General features: G+C 40.1%; 1 long non-coding RNA gene across 1 annotated transcript in view; it reads left to right on the forward strand.

Annotated features, from left to right (window-relative positions):
• Positions 1-305: 305 nt before the first annotated feature.
• Positions 306-19140, forward strand: part of LOC131484848 (uncharacterized) — a 41465-nt gene continuing 22630 nt past the window's right edge. Inside the window, exon 1 of the long non-coding RNA XR_009248480.1 lies at positions 306-1298. This is a non-coding gene — a long non-coding RNA (uncharacterized LOC131484848). The remainder of the gene's footprint in view (positions 1299-19140) is intronic.

The raw sequence follows: 19140 nt of genomic DNA on the forward strand, positions 1-19140 counted from the left end.
CTTATGCTTAGTTCTTTATTAAGACCCGGAGATAAACTCTCTCTCTGTCTCACGTAATAGTTCCCTGGATTTATACAGTGCCCTTTTCCTGAGGATCCAGAAGCATCTGAACACAATTTGCCAACTGCCTCAGTGTCCAAGGAAATAAATGCTTACCAATATACCCGTTTGCTAAACAGAATCAGAATGTGTCAAATAGGGTTTCGTCAGTGGGACCAAAACAAATGTCACAATCTCCCTCTTCTTTTCTTACATGTCTGCTTGAATCTTGCAGGGAACCTGTGTTTTTAAGAGAACTCTGCATTTGTAGCTACTGCAGGCAGACACTGGTTTCCTCTGCAGGGCTGCACGGTATGCAAATCAGTAGCTCTGGGAGATACAAATCTCACAGGCTGAATGGATTTTCTGTGGGCCAAAGGGCATTTACAAATTAATTGCAAAGCTGCCCTATGACACTGTTGTGAAGTAGGTTAGCAACTCGCCCAAAGTCACATTGTTTCTGAATCCTGGGCTGGAGAAAAGAGTATCTTCTCTGGAATCCTTCCCATCACTCCACACTTGGCGTCTGATTTCTCCTAACCAGTGAGTCATACAAAGGGACGTGCTCCCAGAATGGTTTCAGCCCCAACTGGTAACAGTAGCTGTACTGAAAAGGATGCAGTCTCTTACCCACCCCCTGACTCCCTCACTGAGCGGGGTGCGGCTGCTCTGATTGCATGGAAGTTTCCGTTTCCTCTGGCGTGTGGGTGCCCAGGAGACTGTCTTCAGTTAAAGTTCTGCCTCTTTTATGAGGTTTCACGCCCAAGGCGTGAGCACATTGTGTAGGAGAACTGCTGAGTGGCAAAGTGAGTGATGAGAATTGTCTCCCTCCCCTGCTATACATACCCAAGGCATCTGTATTACCTTCCTGTGGCTGCTCTAAGAAGCTATCACAAACTTGGTGGCTTCAAATAGGACCAATTCGTTCTCTCACAATTCTGTCGGTCCGAAGTCCAAAATCAGTATCACTGGGCTGAAAGCAAGATGTCGGCAGGGCCCGCTCCCTCTGGAGGCTCTAAGGGAGCATCTGTTCCTTGTCTCTTCCAGCTTCTGGTAACTCAGGGGTTCCTTGGCTTGTGGCTGCACCCTACATCCCCTGCCTCTGTGGTCACGACAACTTCTCGCCTGTATCAAATCCCTTGCTGCCGTTCTTTACAAAGACATTTATGATTGCATTTAGGACCTGCCCGGATAATCCAAGAACATCTTCCCATCTTAAGATTTTTAACTTAATCACATCTGCAAAGATGCTTTTCCAGGTAAGGTAACATTCATAAGGGCCCTTATATTCTTCCAAGGTAGGGTGCTAGATCAAGGTAGGTGTTTGTCTAATTACTAACCTCTATTTTTTTAAACAAAGTTTTACCTCAAACATTTAAGCCAACTTCTTTCTTTAGGGATGTAGTGCCCATGAATACTAGTCAGGGAAACTTAAAATACTCCTGGTGTTTATTGTACAATTCTGTTGTAATGGTCAGAGAATTTTCTGGTTTGGTCGTATATTTGCTGGGCTATTGCCAAGGGTTGTAATGTTAGAATATTGTTTTTCCCAGACTCAAACCTATCAACATGCATTTACTGGATTGGTACTTTTGACCTTTCAGAGAAGGGGCAGTAAAAAAATAAAGTTCCTTTGAGTATTATGTGGGTTAGTTTGTTATGTGGAGTTTGGGAAAGATTTTTCTTTATGAACAACTCCTTAGCCTCTTCTCCCTTCTCGTTGTATGACTGATATTTTTAGTACCCCATGGCATTTATATCTTATCAGAAGTCTGGTGTTACTTTTATTTCCTTAAAGGAGACTATCAGGGTGGTAAGTTCGTTTTATTTTTAAGTTTTTAAAATATTTTTTAAAATTAAGTTTTTAATTGAAACATAGTTAACATACAGTATAATATTAGTTCTAGGTATACAACAGCGATTCAACAATTCTATACGATATGCAGTGCTCACCAAGATAAGTTTCATTACCATCTGTCAGCATACAAAGTTACTGTAATATTACTGACTATATTTCCTATTCTGTAGTTAACATCCCTGTGACTTATTTCTTTCGTAGCTGGAAGTTTGTACTTCTTAATCCCTTTCAGCTATTTTGCCCACTTCCCCACCCCTCCCCTCTGGCAACCACCCATTCTCTACATTTATGACTGTTTCTGTTATGTTTTCTTTGTTCTTTTGTGTGTTTTTTTTAGATTCCACATATAAGTGAAATCATATATTTGTCTTTCCCTGACTCATTTCACTTAGCATAATAAAGGTGGTATGTTTAGATTTTCACTGTTATTCCTCTCTGTTTGCTCAAGGCACAAAGAACTTTTTCCCTATGTTTTGTTTTGTTGTTGTTTGTCTCATGGTTGATGCAGTAAAAAGCAGACTGGGCGATGCTTGGAACATTTTGAAATTTGCTTACATTTATCTTTGGTTGAAAAGTCTCCTAGTAGGGAACCATACTTTCCATATAGATTTCATGCAAATGTGAGGAGAATTTCAATTCATTCTCAGATTTTGGAGGGAAAACAATCTAAAGGCTTATGACTAGATTTGAAGTTCGTTTGAATTATAGGTACAAAAAAAGAATCATGAGACATGAACTTACATGAAATAATAATTATAGAAACTCCTTTTGTTTTGATCAGAAATAGCAACACAGAATCAGAGACACATCAGATTCACTGAGGCATATATAGCGGGTTTCTAAAGTATTAGTAACTTATGTGGGGAATAGTAATCACAGATTTCAGTCATTATTCTTCTTATCTTTTCAGGTGTTTTTCATTCAACCTCCTAGGTATAGTGTTGAACATTCCATTTTCCCAGAGCAGTGAAAAAACATCTGTTAATTGGATAGGAAGTTTCATTTCTATCAGTATTCTTAGCCCATCAACAGAAACAATTAGATATAGGCCACACAGCTGCCTTGGGTGACTTCCTAGGATGTGTGACCACCATTGGTGCTTAGGTTCAATAGATCACGTTTAAAAAGAAGAAAGAAAAGAAAGAAAGAAAGAAAGAAAGAAAGAAAGAAAGAAAGAAAGAAAGGAAGGAAGGAAGGAAGGAAGGAAGGAAGGAAGGAAGGAAGGAAGGAAGAAAAGAAAAGAAAAGAAAAGAAAAGAAAAGAAAAGAAAAGAAAAGAAAAGAAAAGAAAGATGGTATAAGGAATGTGGAGAGTGATTTCTCCCTGTTTAAATTCCTTCACCTACATATCGAGTCCTGTTACAGCTTCTTTCTCCATGATACCATCCCAATTTATCCAGGTCTTTCCACATCATTACTGGTTTCTTGAGTTAGGCCACCATCACCTCTCACCTATGTTGGCAGGACAATCTCCAAACTGTCTCAAGTCTCGTCTTTCTCCACACAAATAGCCTATGGTCTTTCTAAAACCCAAACCATGAGGTTAAGACTTTTCAGTGTAACCCACAGTCCTTACAATAAAATCCAACTCCTTCACTTGTCCTACCAGAATTTGCATGATCCTGTTGTTTATCTTTCCAGACTGCTCTTCTATGTTTTTTTTTTCTTTTACAGTGTATATTACAAGGTACTGATATGTTTGTAAATCTCTTCAAAATATGCTTTTCCTTTCTTTTGCAGATGCTGTTCCCTCAGATGGGAAAATCCTTTCTCTGCCCCCTGATTTCTTTCCCCCTATGGCTCTACCACTCTCCTCAGCTTGATTAACTCAGTTTATCAATGACTTTCACCTTCAGTCCTCACTAAACCCCCTTCTCCAGATTAGATTACTTTATTTTTCCACCTGCTTCCTCAATTTAGCCCTTATCACACCTTGATTTCGTCTTTGGTTTTTTAATTTACCTGCTAAAGCTCCAGGGCAAGGAATGCATTTTGTTAACCATTGTGTTCATATAATAGGTATGCAATAAACATTTATTGACTGAATGAAGAACCCTAGTCAAATAGGTTTGTCAGGAAAATGAAAACAGACAAGGAAAAGACAAAACAGACACTGAGTGGAAGTGTCAGCAGTTACATATTTGCTATCACTGGGAGGAACTTTAATTTTCTTTGCTCGGCTTTCTTCTCCAAAGAAGCAAAAGTGCTAAAAGCACAACTTTGCAGAACAAAGCTTCTTGTTTTCTGACAACTTATCTAGCACTCTAAATTGGTCTTCATAAGTGATATGTTATCACCATAAGCTCTTCCTCCAACTGTAACTTATTTAGTTTACAATGATATTTTTTTTTGAGTATTTCATGTGTTCTTGCATATTCCTGTAAGAATTTTTTGAAGGACCTTTGACTTCCATCCCAGAAGAACAGACTATAGTTTAATTTTTGGAATGTTGTATTTCATGATTGTGACCATGACTATGAAATGCAGTTGCTGAGACAGGAGGCAGCAACCAGACAATGTACTGAAGGGGACATGATGATTTTTTCGGTGGTGTAGGAATTGTCAAATATTTTATAAATGTAGTTGAATTTGACCTTGCTTACTTTTTATAGCTTCACCTTTTAATTGGGTAGGAGACATTTTCTGCCTAGCTTAACTCCAAAGGACTTAAGCCAAAATGAGGAAACTTTTTAATAAACATGGCTTTCCTTAAAAGATTTGTTTTTACTCTGTTTCCTAACAACTTAAAATGCAACTTAGAATGAACCCTCTAGTTATTGAATTGTTTCTGAAAGTCTAGTAAAACAAAGTAATTAGCAGGAAGACAGGGGAATAGATGCTCAACCTTCTGTCCATCCACTCGACCCTGTGGATCTATTGGACATTTCTTAATGAAACTTCTGTTGAAAAACTCATTATGTAAAATATTGAGCTTGCTTTTTCTTCTTTTCCTCCCTCCCTTTCTTCCTTCCTTCCTTTCTGTTGTTCTTTTGTTCTTTTTTCACTTACTGAACGTATGTGTCATTCAGTCCTACTTCCAGCAATGAAGACCCATGCACCATTAAGAAACTTAACATTTATGTGGGAAGAAAGAAGGTGAACCACTATTATGAAGTAGTTTGATAAATTCAGTGTTAGGGATACGTACATTGGAAGAGTCCTCTACTCAGTCTGGGCTCAGTCGGCGTGTTGAGAAAGAATTAAGATTAGAAAAGGCTGGAGCTCCTGGGTGGGTCAGTTGGTTGAGTGTCTGACTCTTGATTTGGGTTCAGGTCGCGACCACAGAGTCATGGGATCGAGCCCTGCATTGGGCTCTCTGCTGAGCTTGGAGCCTGCTTCTCTTTCCCTCTTCCTCTGCCTCTCTTCCCTACTCATATGCACATTCTCTCTCTCTCTCTCTCTCTCTCTCTCTCTCTCTTTCTCTCAATTGAAATTGCCTTAGGAAAGGCTATTTGGAGGAAGGGAGGCATGAGATGATAGTTTAGAATATAGGTAATATATAGGAAATATATTTAAGTGGAAAAGAAGAACAGAAAGAAGGGGGCAAAGCCAGTATACAAATGTGAGGGAATGAGACAGGAATACTCAGGAACCTGCAAATAGTTAGGTTTATCTGGAATTAGAGCTTGCATAAGAATTAAGCAGAGACTGAAAGGACTGTGGCACATAGGACACAGAGTTGGAGACATGGGAAGGGCCAGATGTAGAAGGCTTTTTTTCCAGGCATTGGCAATACACAAATTAGAAAAAAAAGTCCCTGCTATAAATGAACTCAAAGTTTAGTAGGATAGGAGGACATGACAACAAATAACTGCAATAAATCCAATCCTGACAAGTATTTGGATACTATTCAAATGACTGGGAGCATGTGGAGAGTTTTGATGTTAGGAGAATGTGATTACATTGCATTTCAGTGTCTTTTGGCATTGTAAAGAATGAAATGGAAGCTTGTGAAGCCAGAGATTAAGACATAGGAGATTCTACCGCACTGATTTAGGGAGATGAGAAGAAACTACCATTGGGACAAGTGGTAACAGAGTTGTGTTGCATTCAAGAGATAGAATTGATAGGACTTGAGGATTATTGGACTGTCATGGGAGAAGGGAATGCTGTAGAAGAGGGTGACTCTCAGATTTCTGACCTCAGAAATGGAGCAAGGAAGTTTGCTGTTCTTTTTCCTCTGTTGGAAGTTTGGCTTTTGCAGGGGCGTGTTGGGAAGGAAGTTCCTGCCTCTCTCTCTTTCTGTTTCCTTTGAGGAGGAGGGTTGGTTATTCAGCTCGATCAGAGTTTGATGCACACTCACAATGATTTATGAGAGGGTGGGGCCGTTGTCCTCAAAATGAAGAATCAAGAGGAAGATCTCCCCTTCCTTCGTCTGTTCTTATGGGGAAGGGTTCTCTGCATCCTGTCTCCATCTGGGCTGTGAAGCTGCCCTCGATGCTGACTGGGAAGCTGATACAGGCTCTGCCCTGTAGATATGTTACCCTGTTTCCTAAATGCTTGACTTGGGGCAAACAAGAATAAATAAGTAAAATTATCTTGGTAAATCTCCAGTACTGTACCCCAAAGCTTACGTTTTTGTTGTTCTTCACCAGCCATCAATAAAGGTGATATTTTGTCCCCATTCACCACTGATCTCTGCATATATGCTCTAGGGGCCAGAAACTTGGAAGCAGAGAGTTAGGTCCCAGCTTCTGAGGAGTGACTGAGTGCCGCTCGCCACCATAGGGGGACACAGAGTTAACTGTCTTCTCCCTCTAAGTCTTTGATCCAGTTCCCCTTTCCTTTCTCAGGTGATGGGGTAACATCTGCTTTTGCTCCAGCTCTAGAGCTTGATCATCATCTGTAATTTTCTCCTCTCTCATCACCAAGTTGCAGCAATTTCATCCTTGAAATGACCCTTGAGTCCATCACTTCCTTTCTATTTCAGTCATCCCAATTCCAGTTCAGGCTCCCATTATCTCTGACTTAGATGACTACAGAAGATTTTTAACCAGTTCTCTCTCCAGTTTTTTCTCACTGCTTTTGGAGTTTTCTTCAGTATATGCATTTGTGATCATATCACCGTTCTGCTCAAAAACTTCAAACTGGTTATTGCCTATGAGAACCACCTTCTGGGCACCTGGGTGGCTCAGTCAGTTAAAGGTCTGACTTCAGCTCAGGTCATGATATCAGGGTTTTGGAGTTTGAGCTCTGCAACAGGCTCTCTACTGTCAGCATGGAGCCTGCTTCAGGTCCTCTGTCGCCCTTTCTCACTGCCCTCCCTCGCAGGCACGTGCACTCAAGCACAGTCTCTGTCTCTTTCTCTCCAAAACATATAAACATTAAAAAAAACCAAAAAAACAAAAACAAGAACCACTTTCCAAGATGTGATGCCAGACTAGACAAGGGTGGTGCAAAGGAACTGGTTTGGGTGGTGGAAGATTTGGGTTCAGTTCTGGCTAGGTCTAGTTATCCTTGTGACCTTACAAGTTACTCTAGCTACTTGTTTATCCACCTATAAAACAAGAGAGTAGAATTCGATGCTCTCACAGGTCCTATCCAGTTGTACGTTTCTCGGTGGCCACGTTTCTACTTTTCTAGCCTCGTGGTTTTCAAATAAGGCTTGACTTAGAAGAGGAAAACACATTCTGCACTTTCTTATGTGTCATCACTTCACTATCACATGTGTTTAACAAGTGCTTCCTTTCCTATCTGTCACTGATTTCCTCTGTTGAGATCTTACTCATCTCTTAAGGCCCACATCAGATTCAAGTTTCTCCACCAATCCTCTCATAATGGATTTAATCAGTTGGAATTAATCATTCCTTTGTTCTTTCTTTCAGAGCACTTGGTTTATAAATCATTGATGTTGTTCTGCAAGTGTCCAAGTATGTATTTTTTTCTCCCTGGTATGCTATAAACTCCTTAATGGGGAGGGTGCATGTGTATTCTTACTTCTATGTCTCCACCTTGACACTTTACGCATGGCAAGATCTTAGTTGATAGATATTGCTTAACTGAATGGACATGATAAACGTGCTATTCATTAAGGAGCATTGGTTTTCAATGTGGTCACTTTAGGGACCCTCATTCATCAGACTTGACTGATGAATTTTCATATAAATTTTGGAAGTTTTCAAAAATTACATTCAGCCTCAAGGAACAAATATTTAGAGAGTGAATATACTCTAATCTTTAAATTAAATTCCAAAATAAAATATCAAGGAGGTCTAGCACAGTGGGAGACTGCTTGGATTAAGTGTAACCCCTTAGAGTAACACTAATGGATAATACCCTCTTGGTTGCATGGTCTTTGCACTGTTCTATGGAATCATGAACAATATATTTATTTGTACTTTATCGCTTTCCAAGGATGTTTCAGTAACGTTCTTGTTTTGTCAAAAGAAAAATCAACTTTTTTTCTGAAATGATGTATTCTCATGCAGATTAAAAATTGCTTGGTCATTATACTCTGCATAAACTCTTACTTTAATGATGAAGATTCTGACCATGATGCTTCTTTACCCTAACTACTCATCAAACTGGAGTTAGAGCACAAAGCTCTAATTGTCTTTGTAAGCAGAGAGGAGTGATTAATTGCTGCCTATTCAAAAAGTCAGTTAATGGAAAGAAAAAGAAACCAGCCCAGTGTGGGATTCTGTCCTGCTTTTCTCAACCAGAAATGCTCATCGGGCACTTGTCTGTTTCAGGCTCTTCAGATGTGGAGATAAAAACTTTAGCTAATTGTATCTTTAGAATGGGATAAACACTTGGGCTTTCTCTGAGTTTCAGCAGAGAAGTTCAGTGTCATTGATGATGCTTGCCATCTGAAACTGTACTTTCACAATCAGAGTAATTTTCCATTTAGGAGCCTCCTGCAGCAGCTGAACTCTGGCAGAACACTCCAGTCCCCTGTGCTTGATAACTTCATGGCCTTTGTAGCACTGAGGGTGAGGAAGACGGTAGAGAAAATCTTCTTATATCTTAGCAACTAATTGATTTAGTAGGATTCATGACATTCAACAGACATCCTTATTACTCGCGTTGCCTTGTCCTAAATCCATCTCAGACCACTGTGACATGGAAATGCAATTTCTTTCTGGAGCTACTTAAGTAATCCCACAGTGTCTAATAATGTCCACTGTTCAGTCTGTTTTCCCAGCGTGCTACTTCTTCAGTTTTGTGACCTGATTTGAGTGAATGACATGCGTTTTGGGGGGAGAGGAGCTGATGTGTGGACGATTTTTAAAAAAGAAAGAAAAAAGAAAAAACAGGAACTTTCAAAAGGAGATTTCATTTTAAAATGGGAGAAATGATGCAGTACCAAGATTTCGATATGCAAATCAGCCAAAATAAACCGTGCTATGCGGTGTTTGACATGCACAATGTCATTTAATGAGGCATAGTTATCCAAGTTATTTGAACTGCTTAAAAATCACTGTTAGCATCTGGTGAGAATCTGCCAAGTTTTACAGCTAATCTTCACACACACAGGGCTGCACATCGCTTCCAAGACGGAACAGACACCCTTGCTCATTTTGCTACCTGGAGTTCCTTCTCCCCCCTTGTCCTAAATTTTAAACTAAATTCTCAGTGGTCACTCCTTGACCACTCCTTGACTCCTTGACTATTTCAACTCCTTGAAATAGTACTTTGTGCCAAAGTCCCTTTTACTTATGGTGCTATAGTTAAGTATTGGGACAGGGGTGTGTAAGTACCTGAGAAAGCTGGCTTGAGGTGGAGTTAAATAAACGGTGTGCAGGTGAGAAAAATAAAAGGGGATCCGATTTGTCTGGTGGGATGAGAAGGAGTTACTAGGAGTTCTAGGAACAAATGTTCCCTGCATCAGATGTTAGTTATCAGTGATACAAATAACCATCCTGGCTATATTGTTGGGTAGGGTAAGATCTTAGAGTACAGGGAGAGAATAGAATATTCTAGGTGCAGCGCTCATAGAGGAGGCGGCCTTTAATAATTTATTCACATGGAAAACACATTTCTAAGTTGATTTTTAATAGTCACATTTGGGGGAGTTACCACATTACTTTAAAAATACAAATTTATCTAAGCCTAATCTATACAAGAATTGGTTTCCTTTCCTGTATACATATTGTCAAAATTTTCACCACATCGCCAAACCAATTTCTTCTTTCCTGGAACATATAAAATGGTTTTCTAGTGGTTCCCACAAGCAGAGTTTGTTTGAAAACATCATTCTTTTGTCCTGTTGGCTGGCCTTAATTATTTTTTATTTTCCTCTGGGGGATCAGAAGATTTGGCTGCTTTTTCTCCTTGAGGATAAAGCAGGAACTTCCAAATGCCCAGGAAAATAAATGTGTTCCTGACTAGGTGCCCAGTAGAATAATGTAGCTGAAATTATTGTTTTTTTATGATTATTAATACTGAATTATGCTGGTAAAATGGTCTAAGATCCTATGATGAGAAGAGCTGTATAAATATGAAATCACAGTGTTAAACAACAGCTGCATCCTCAAAGGATATTGGAAATTCACTTATCTAGATTTAAATATGAGAAAGAGCATGAAATGTGTTAGCTTTTGAGATAGGGATGTGGATAAATTTTCAGGTTCATATATAGTGATTATCTGAAGTCTATTCTGATTTATCCAGCTGGCTCTTCCCTACTGAATTGATAGCAGACTTTAATATACTGCGTTTCTTTCATGTTTCAGCTACCATATGACTTTCACCATTAGGTAGCATGACACAGGGTGTGCTCTGGTAACAGCTGACCTTCAATAATTAGGGAACATCATCTTTGCTCTAAGTAAATAGAATACAAATGGCAGGCTTACTGTGCTGTTCCAGATTCTCTACATTTAAATTGGGAATTTTAATTTTTTTTAGTGTTTGTTTATTTTTGAGAAACAGAGCACAAGCAGGGGAGAGGCAGAGAGAGAGAGAGAGAGAGAGAGAGAGAGAGAGAGAGAGAGAGAGAGAGAGAGAGAGAATTGGAAGCAGGCTCCAGGCTCTGAGCTGTCAGCACAGAGCCCAACATGGGGCTTGAATCCACGAACTGTGAGATCATGATATGAGCCAAAATTGGGTGCATGACCGATTGAGCCATTCAGGTGCCCCTGAACTGGGAATTCTAAAACATTCATTAGGAAAGATTTCTTTCATCTTTCTTTTTTCTTAAAAACTATTTAGGGTAAAAAGGTGTAGAATATTTATTTATCCAAGGCTAAGCCAAAGACCCCACAGGGGAGGCCAGTGCTATGAAAGGCTTATAGCAAGAAGGGGGTATTATCCTAGGGACAATGTTTCTTTTTTGTCCCATTCCTAAGGGTGTTTCTTTTTTGTCCCATTCCCCTGGACTCTCACTCACACCGCGTTCTAATGGTTGTGAGAGCCAATCTCTTGTAATGCTTCTTTCTCCATTCTCTAAACCATCACTTGAAATTGTGGAGACATAGGGAATTATGGAGTGCCTGGGGGCAAAGCAGAGAGGGAATAACTTAGGTGACTATTGACTTATTTCAGCTTTGCATGTATCTTTCCAAACTCAGTTGGTGACATGGGGACCCTAGAATGGGTAATTTGGGGGAAGGAGGCTTTAAAACTTTTCCATTATTTCTGAGGCATATTCATTTGAAGTTTGTAACTTTAAGACAGACCAAGTTTAGCTATTCATAAACCTCTATTAATTTTGTAAAATTCCTTTGGAGTAGGGTTGTCAAATATAACAAATAAAAATGCAATGAATAAAAATATTGCATGGGACATACTTATACTAAAAAAATATTCATGGTTTATCTAAAATCCAAATTTAATTGGCCATTATGTATTTTATTTAGCAATCCTATCTAGGAGACATTTTGGAGTTTACTACCATCCCCCAGTTTTCTTGGGTTGATCTTGATGTATTAATACTCAGGAAACATTTTAATCACCAAAGCAAAACAGCTACATCAGGGTAGGAGTCAGAATTCATCTGTGTCATTGGCTATAGGCCTCTTGATATGCTTGCCTTCCAGAATTGTTTTTGGTAAAGATTTCATATACCCTATGGAACAGAACAGATACACATAGTTAGGGGTTTCTGTAAAACTCTCCCAAAGCTATTTCACTTTCTATGGACAATGTTGGCTACCACTGTAGAGAGAGTTGGAGACCACTGGGAACAATCACTATTGCCTTTGCAGTCTCAGCAGCCTAGGAGCCTCGTTGACAGAAGTCCAGAAGGGCAAGAACACTAGGGACAGCCTCAGCTCCACAGGCCCACAGCACCAGGGTTGAGGAGAATAGCTGTGCCCTAAGGGTAAGGCTGTCCCTCTGCCATGTCCATGTTTCCATCACTAGGAGTCTGGAACTCTTCAAGCTCCTGAGTAAGAGCTCACTCATCTGAATAACAACCCACTCTTTTTTACTTTTAAAGGTTGTATTTATTCTTGAGAGAGAGAGTTCACGCAGAGAGGGGCAGAGAGAGGGGGGGACAGAGGATCTGAAGTGGGCTCCGTGCTGATGGCACAGAGCCTGATGTGGGGCTCAAACTCAGGAGCCACCAGGAGATCATGACCTGAGCTGAAGTCGGATGCTCACCCGACTGAGCCACCCAGGTGCCTCTGAATAAGAACCCACTCTTAAAGGAGGAGAGAGCTCATGACCCATGAGGACTCCTCTTACCATGCCCTTTACTCCTATTCAGGTCACTTACTAAAAGAGGCCCAGGAATTTCAAATGATTCCAGACTCTCATCCCCATTGCCTCACTTCTTATCTCCCGAACCTTATTAATTTCTTCTGGAAAAAAGTTCAATCAGCTAAAAACCTCCCTATGTCTTAAACCTCTTCCTTGGAAGTTCTTTTCACTTTTCTTGTCTAACTAAAGCCTGGCATTACTTCCTGTGGAGGTCCCTCAAATATGGCACTTTCCTCTCCTATGTTCCTTGTAGAAAGGGATAAAAGCAGGTTCGGCAGGTTGCTTACTCCTTCTTATCATTTCTAGATCATTCTTTCTACCCTCCTCTTCCTTAAAAATATTCAACTTTTACCCTCCATCATCAGAGTACAGTATCATTCGTACACATTTTGTTGCAACCACCCATTGCCCCATCCATCCCTTTGAATAATGCACCTCACCTCTTGAAGATTTTAGCTCACTGTCCCTCACACCAATACCATTCCTGTCACATTCTTGGTGGTTTCAAATCCAGGTATATGATCTCTCCAGTATTCTGTACTCTCTGTTTCTTTGCCTCACTGGACCTCAGTCAACCACTCCTCTGACTATAATGTGATCACTTCATTACCCATACACATCTGTTATCTCGATTTCAAACATCCCATTAACTGCTTACCACCCCATCCCTATCTCCCCAGTTTACTCCCTCAATTACAGGCTTCCCTATTATCTGAAAGAGCATTCCTATGAAACCTTTCATAAGCCAAATGGCATAAAGCAAAGAAGCAATTGCCATTCATTTATATGGAAACGTTTTTGAGTGTTGCAAGACCCAAAAAGAAAAAACAAAAAAAAAAACAACCCTCTCTTCGGCTTTTCCGATACCTTAGGACACATCTTGCTAACAGACGCACAAAATAAATCGAAAAAGCACAGATGCTCACAGACACAGTTCAAAGCTATGGTGGCTTGAGGCTGAGATGCTGAGTGTAGCTCCTGGGGAAGGCGCATGGCCCTGCCGTTGTCACTGCTCTGCGTGTGCTGCCTCAGTAACTGCTCGCTGCAAAACTGTGGTTTTTGTTTTTTCTCATAAAAGTAATAATCATCTTGGATTTCTTTCAGTTCACGAGACAGGCACTTCTGTAGGTCTTTCAACAAAGTGAAGTGGAGTAACAGGAACTTTCAGAAAGCAAGGGATACCTGTACGGCAACTGCAACAATTTTTCAAACCTCCCTCCACTACCTTTTCACCAGCCCTAAATCCCTAACCTCCTCTCTTAATCCCTTGTCTAGTTTAAAATATATAGCCCTGGGGCACCTGGGTGGCTCAGTCAGTTAAGCATCTGACTCTTGATTTTGGCTCAGGTCATGATCTCAGTGTTCGTGAGATTGAGCCCCACGTTGGGCTCCACACTCCCAGTGGGAGCCTGCTTGGGATTCTCTTTCTCTCTCTCTCCCTCCCCTGCTTACATGTGCATGTGCTCTCTCCTTTCAAAATAAATAAATAAAAACTTAAAAAAAATCTATGGCCCATCATTGTACTCATTCACTTGCAAATACTCTCAACTCCTTTGCCCCCTTTCCCTTTGTTATACTGGGCTAAATCATACTGGGCTAAATCATAATCTTGGTTAAAACAAGCTTTCAGAGTATTTCTGTGATTGAATCCAGTCTAATATATGTGAGACAAAATGCCCAATCACTGATGACTTGTTTCATTTTATTTTTTATTTTTATTTTTTTATTTTATTTTTTTTTAATTTTTTTAACGTTTATTTATTTTTGAGCCACCCAGGCGCCCCAACTTGTTTCATTTTAAACACATAATCATTACTTTCAAGGTAGACCTTAATGCTACCAGGCATCCTACCAATCTACACGTTCTCCCGGGTTCCTAGATTAGTGCACATACTTCCTCTCTTTCATTCCTTCTGAGCACTCCCCCCCACACCCCTTCCTAACTCTCACCTAACAACCCTGCTTTCTACTTCCCTGGTAAAATAAAAGTAATCAGAAGAAACCTCCACATGTTCTAATCACCTGTCTTCATCTTAACCCGTATACTCTCCCTGCTTTTCTTTGACTGTAAATAAATGATATTCCTGGAGAAGACCAAATACTCCTTGAGTGATTAGACCCCATGCTGTCTCCCCTACTCAGAGACATTTCAGCAACTCTCCCCCACCTCCTTTTTTTTTTTTTTTTTTTGTAGCTCACCTATCCCCCCTCTGTTGGATTATTCTCATTAGCTTGTAATTGTGTTGTTATTTTTCCAATATTAAAAAAAAAAAAAAAAAAAACCAAAAACAAAAATACCTCATGACTCTGGTTTCTCCTCTAGATATTAGATCTCTCAAACTCTCCAGAGAGTTATCTATGCTCACTGACTTGCTGTTTCTAATTACTCCACTCTCTTCTTAACCCACTCAAATCATCTTTAAATTCCCACTGTACCGCTGAAACTGGTCTTATCAGGGTCACCTATGGTTTTCTTATGGCTTAATCTAAAGATTATTTCTATATCTCATCTCACTAGAGTAATCAGAAGCATTTGACGTAGATACCCGCTCTGTCCTTGATATATTTTCTTCATTTGACTTCCAAGACATCACATTTACCTAGTTTTCCTTTTACTTTTTTTTTTATTTTTAATGTTTATTTATTTTTGAGACAGAGAGAGACAGAGCATGAACAGGGGAGGGGCAGAGAGAGGGAGACACAGAATCGGAAGCAGGCTCCAGGCTCTGAGCCATCAGCCCAGAGCCCGACGCGGGGCTCAAACTCACGGACCGCGAGATCGTGACCTGAGCCGAAGTCGGACGCTTAACCGACTGAGCCACCCAGGCGCCCCTCCTTTTACTTTTAGAGGCACAGAACTACCATGCCCTTCATGTCTACAATTTCTAAACATTGGAGTGTGCCAGGGATCACTCCTTAAACTTTTTCTCTTTTCTATTAATTTTCCCTGTTCCCGAAAGGATATCATCTAATTCATGTTTTAAAATACCATCTACATGCATATGATGTCATATTTATGTCTCATGCCTGGACCCCTTCTCTGAACTTCAATATCCAAGTGCATCCAAATATTCCATATATACGATCCTTACCTGATGTTCCATGGGGATGTCTAACAGATATAACATACTCAACATTTCCCAAATAGATCTGCTCACATCCCCCCCACCCCACCTCCAAATCTGTTCTTACAGTTGTTTTCCGTATCTTTACTAATGGAAAATTCATCTATGTACTTATTCTAGCCAAAATTTTGGTGTTCTCATTGACCCGTCTCATTTTCTAGCATTCCACATATGACTTGTCCAAATTCTACTGACTTTGCCTTCAAAATATTTTCTAAATTTATCCCATTCTTACCATCTCCACTACAACACCTGAATGATGTGCCTAAATTAATGCAGTAGACTCCTGATTTTCCTGCTTTGGCTCTTACCCTTTTTGGTCTGTTTCCAACATAGCAGATAGAGATATTGGGAAGTGTGACTTAGTTCATATCATTTTCTGCTCGCATGGTTCTCTTATATTTTACTAGGCCATGTATTGTCAACTATACCTCTCTGACTTTATGTTCTACCACCATTGCCCTCATCCATTCCATTCTGACCACACAGGCTTCTTTGTTTTTGCTTGAGACACATAGAGACAGCTCCACCTCAGGGCCTTTGCACTTGCTGTTCCTTTATCTGGAATGGTCTTACAGGTATCCAGATAACTAGCTCTTTTGCTTCATTCAGGTTTTTACTCAAAAGTCATCTCAGTTGAAGGCTTATCTACCCATTTAATCTAAATTTCAACTCCTTGCCTCCATCCCCACACTTTTTTCCTTCTTAACCAAATTTATATCTTTTTAGACTATCTAACAATTCCATAAATTTCTTAGTTACTGGATAAACTGTCTGTCTTCCTGATAGAATCTAAGCTCAACACAGGCAAGATTGTTAGTCTATTTTATCCTCTGCTACATATCCTCAGTGTCTTGGCACATAGGAAGTACTCAAATATTTATCAAATAAATGAATGAAAGTATGAACACTCATGGACGATGTTCCTGAATCTGTGAGGCATATAAAATGAACAACACTGTGGGTGTTGTTCACTTTATTCCTGAGTATTTTATGGATGCAAACATACTTTTTCAGAAGACTTGGAAAATAGCCCTAGAGAGATGTATGTATTGGGGATCATTGCCTAGGGTGTGAGATAATTTTAGGAGAATGAAGGTTGTTTTTGTGGAGTAAGTAGCATTCTGGGGGCTAAAACTATTAGGAAAAAAAAAAGGCAGTTCCTTCTCAATGTGGTAGAATATTTAAATGAAGTGGCAGAGGCAGGGGGAGATTTATAAATAAAATGACCAACTTGCTTAGCTGTACATAAATCATCTTTCGTATTGAAAGGGACCAGGAATGACAAGATGCGAGTACTTGAGCAGAAATAAGGCTTGATTTGTCATTTTTCAAAAGGAGTTATTACTATATGGCCTACCCTGATTTTGTAGTGAGCTTCTGTTATTATCAAATGATATGGTTATAGAAATATACTGTAGCTTCTGAAATGCAACACAAATGCAAGGGATTATTTTGGGGTGCCACTGGCCAAGAAATGATCCAGTAGGGAGTGTGAAGCAATCAACAGTCAACAGAATGAAAATCCCAATTTATCTAGAGGCTTATTGGTGGCTATTAGGGAGAGGTAGAATGTGGTTAAACCAGCGTGGTCTGATGGATTATTGTGGTCTACAGTGCGTAAGAGGTTAAGGCAACTGATTTGAAATCTAATGGAATTTCTGTGTGCAGTTTGGAGTCTGCTCCCAGTTAACTCCTCGGGGCTATAATGTGATTTGAAGTGGAGGATGGATTGAAGGCATAGAGCAGGTTTCAAGAATCTGCGTGCAAAGTAAACAGCATCTGGCCAATCACTTTGGTGGGCATGAGTTCCAAAGAAGGGATCACCAGAGAGTTCATGATAAATGCCTTGGTAATGTTATAAATGTGAAAGACAAAAGATCATAGGGCAACACCGAACAAAACAAAAGGTCGTGGGCTTAAAGGTTGAGCAGATCTTGGGGCTGGCTAATAGGAGTGGCAAATCCTGGTAAAGCTACAGAAAATGTGGCAAATCAAAATACTCTGATTATGCCCACACCCGGGTCTTGCTACCTTTGTAGTTATGAAGTTTTTCCTCATTTCCTAACCTCCTGCAGCAATTTAAGCCTGTCTCCTCTTTTATAGTGGTCATAAAATTATTCAGCCTCCTTTTAAAATACAGCTCCTGCATTTGACTCTCTGATCTCCTGCAGCACTGATTTCCACTGTGTGCAGAAGTATTTCATTTTATTGGTTTTTAAATTTTCTTACTGCGCCATTCATATAAGTACTTATTCTCATATTGTGCAATGGCATTTTAAGCCTAGAATTGATAACTTTGTTCCCCCTGTACCTTTCCTAATCTTAAATGGTGCAATTAAGTTCCTTTCTAACTATGCTCATTGTCAGGCTGGAGAAACCAGGTTTTTATAATCTTTCATTGCATGTCAGTCCTGCCAGACACCTTACCTCCCTCACAGGCCTAATCTGGACCTTTCTGCTAAGCACACTGAGCCCTACCCTATAATCACCACCAGGCAGCAATTGTGAAATACTTTGAAAATTGTGAGGTCATTACCTGACAAAATCTTACATTTAGGTAATGCTTTTATCCCTGAAGATACCTGTTGTTCTTTGCCAACAATCTCAACACTCAGGACAGCATCTGTGCATGTCGAAAATGTACATCAAAAAGTACATGTCAGTGTGTGTCTGTGTGTAGCTCCCTGAAAGGGGTTTGCCCCATCTTTGTGCCCCCTGCAAGGCAAGGGGGATAAGGATAGATAGAATGGTCTTGCGGGTCTCGTGGAAAGAAACCATGTTTGCGGTCGCTGCAGGCTGGTCGTTTTGGGTGGCCAACCAAAAGCCAAATAATAAAGCCAAATAAAATAAAACAGAACATTGAGCAGTTGCTAGAGGCAAAGAAAAGTGTCAGTCTAGGCTTTTGTTATGGCTGTGCCGTAAGCATCGGTGCATGGAAGCAGCTCTGGACTGGCACTAGGATGATGCTGTGTAATTTGAAGCAGGAAAAGCACAGATGCTGGTTTATTAAATATCTGTAGGTTTTAGTAGTCTTGTGTAGCTTCCTTTTAAAAGGAAGGGAAAAATTCCTCCAAAGGGGGTTCACAATTTTCGGTTCACCTGATTTGAAGCTCTTTGGCCTGTGTGTGTGGCTCTTACCTCAGGGATGGTTTGACCAACTCTTTTATGAACCTGCCCAGGGAAGGTAGGGGCTCGTAGTTTTGAGGACAGCAACAAAATTGCTTTGATGATATTTAATTCCAGCTTTTCAGAGATCATGCATGGTATGGGCTTTCCCGATGATCAAATAATAACATGAAGCAAAGAAGCATCTGCTGGTATTACATGTTCTAAGGTCCAGAAATGCAGATGAATTTGGCAGAAGACACATAAAGAGCCAGTGCTAGACTCTGAAATGCAGAGCCAGGGCTAGCGCTGAGACCCCTGGGACCATTTTACTTCTCCTCATACGTTTTTGTCTTGGGTGCCAAAT

Source organism: Neofelis nebulosa, chromosome 1, assembly GCF_028018385.1.
Source record: "Neofelis nebulosa isolate mNeoNeb1 chromosome 1, mNeoNeb1.pri, whole genome shotgun sequence".
In the NCBI taxonomy this organism is placed as follows: domain Eukaryota; kingdom Metazoa; phylum Chordata; class Mammalia; order Carnivora; family Felidae; genus Neofelis; species Neofelis nebulosa.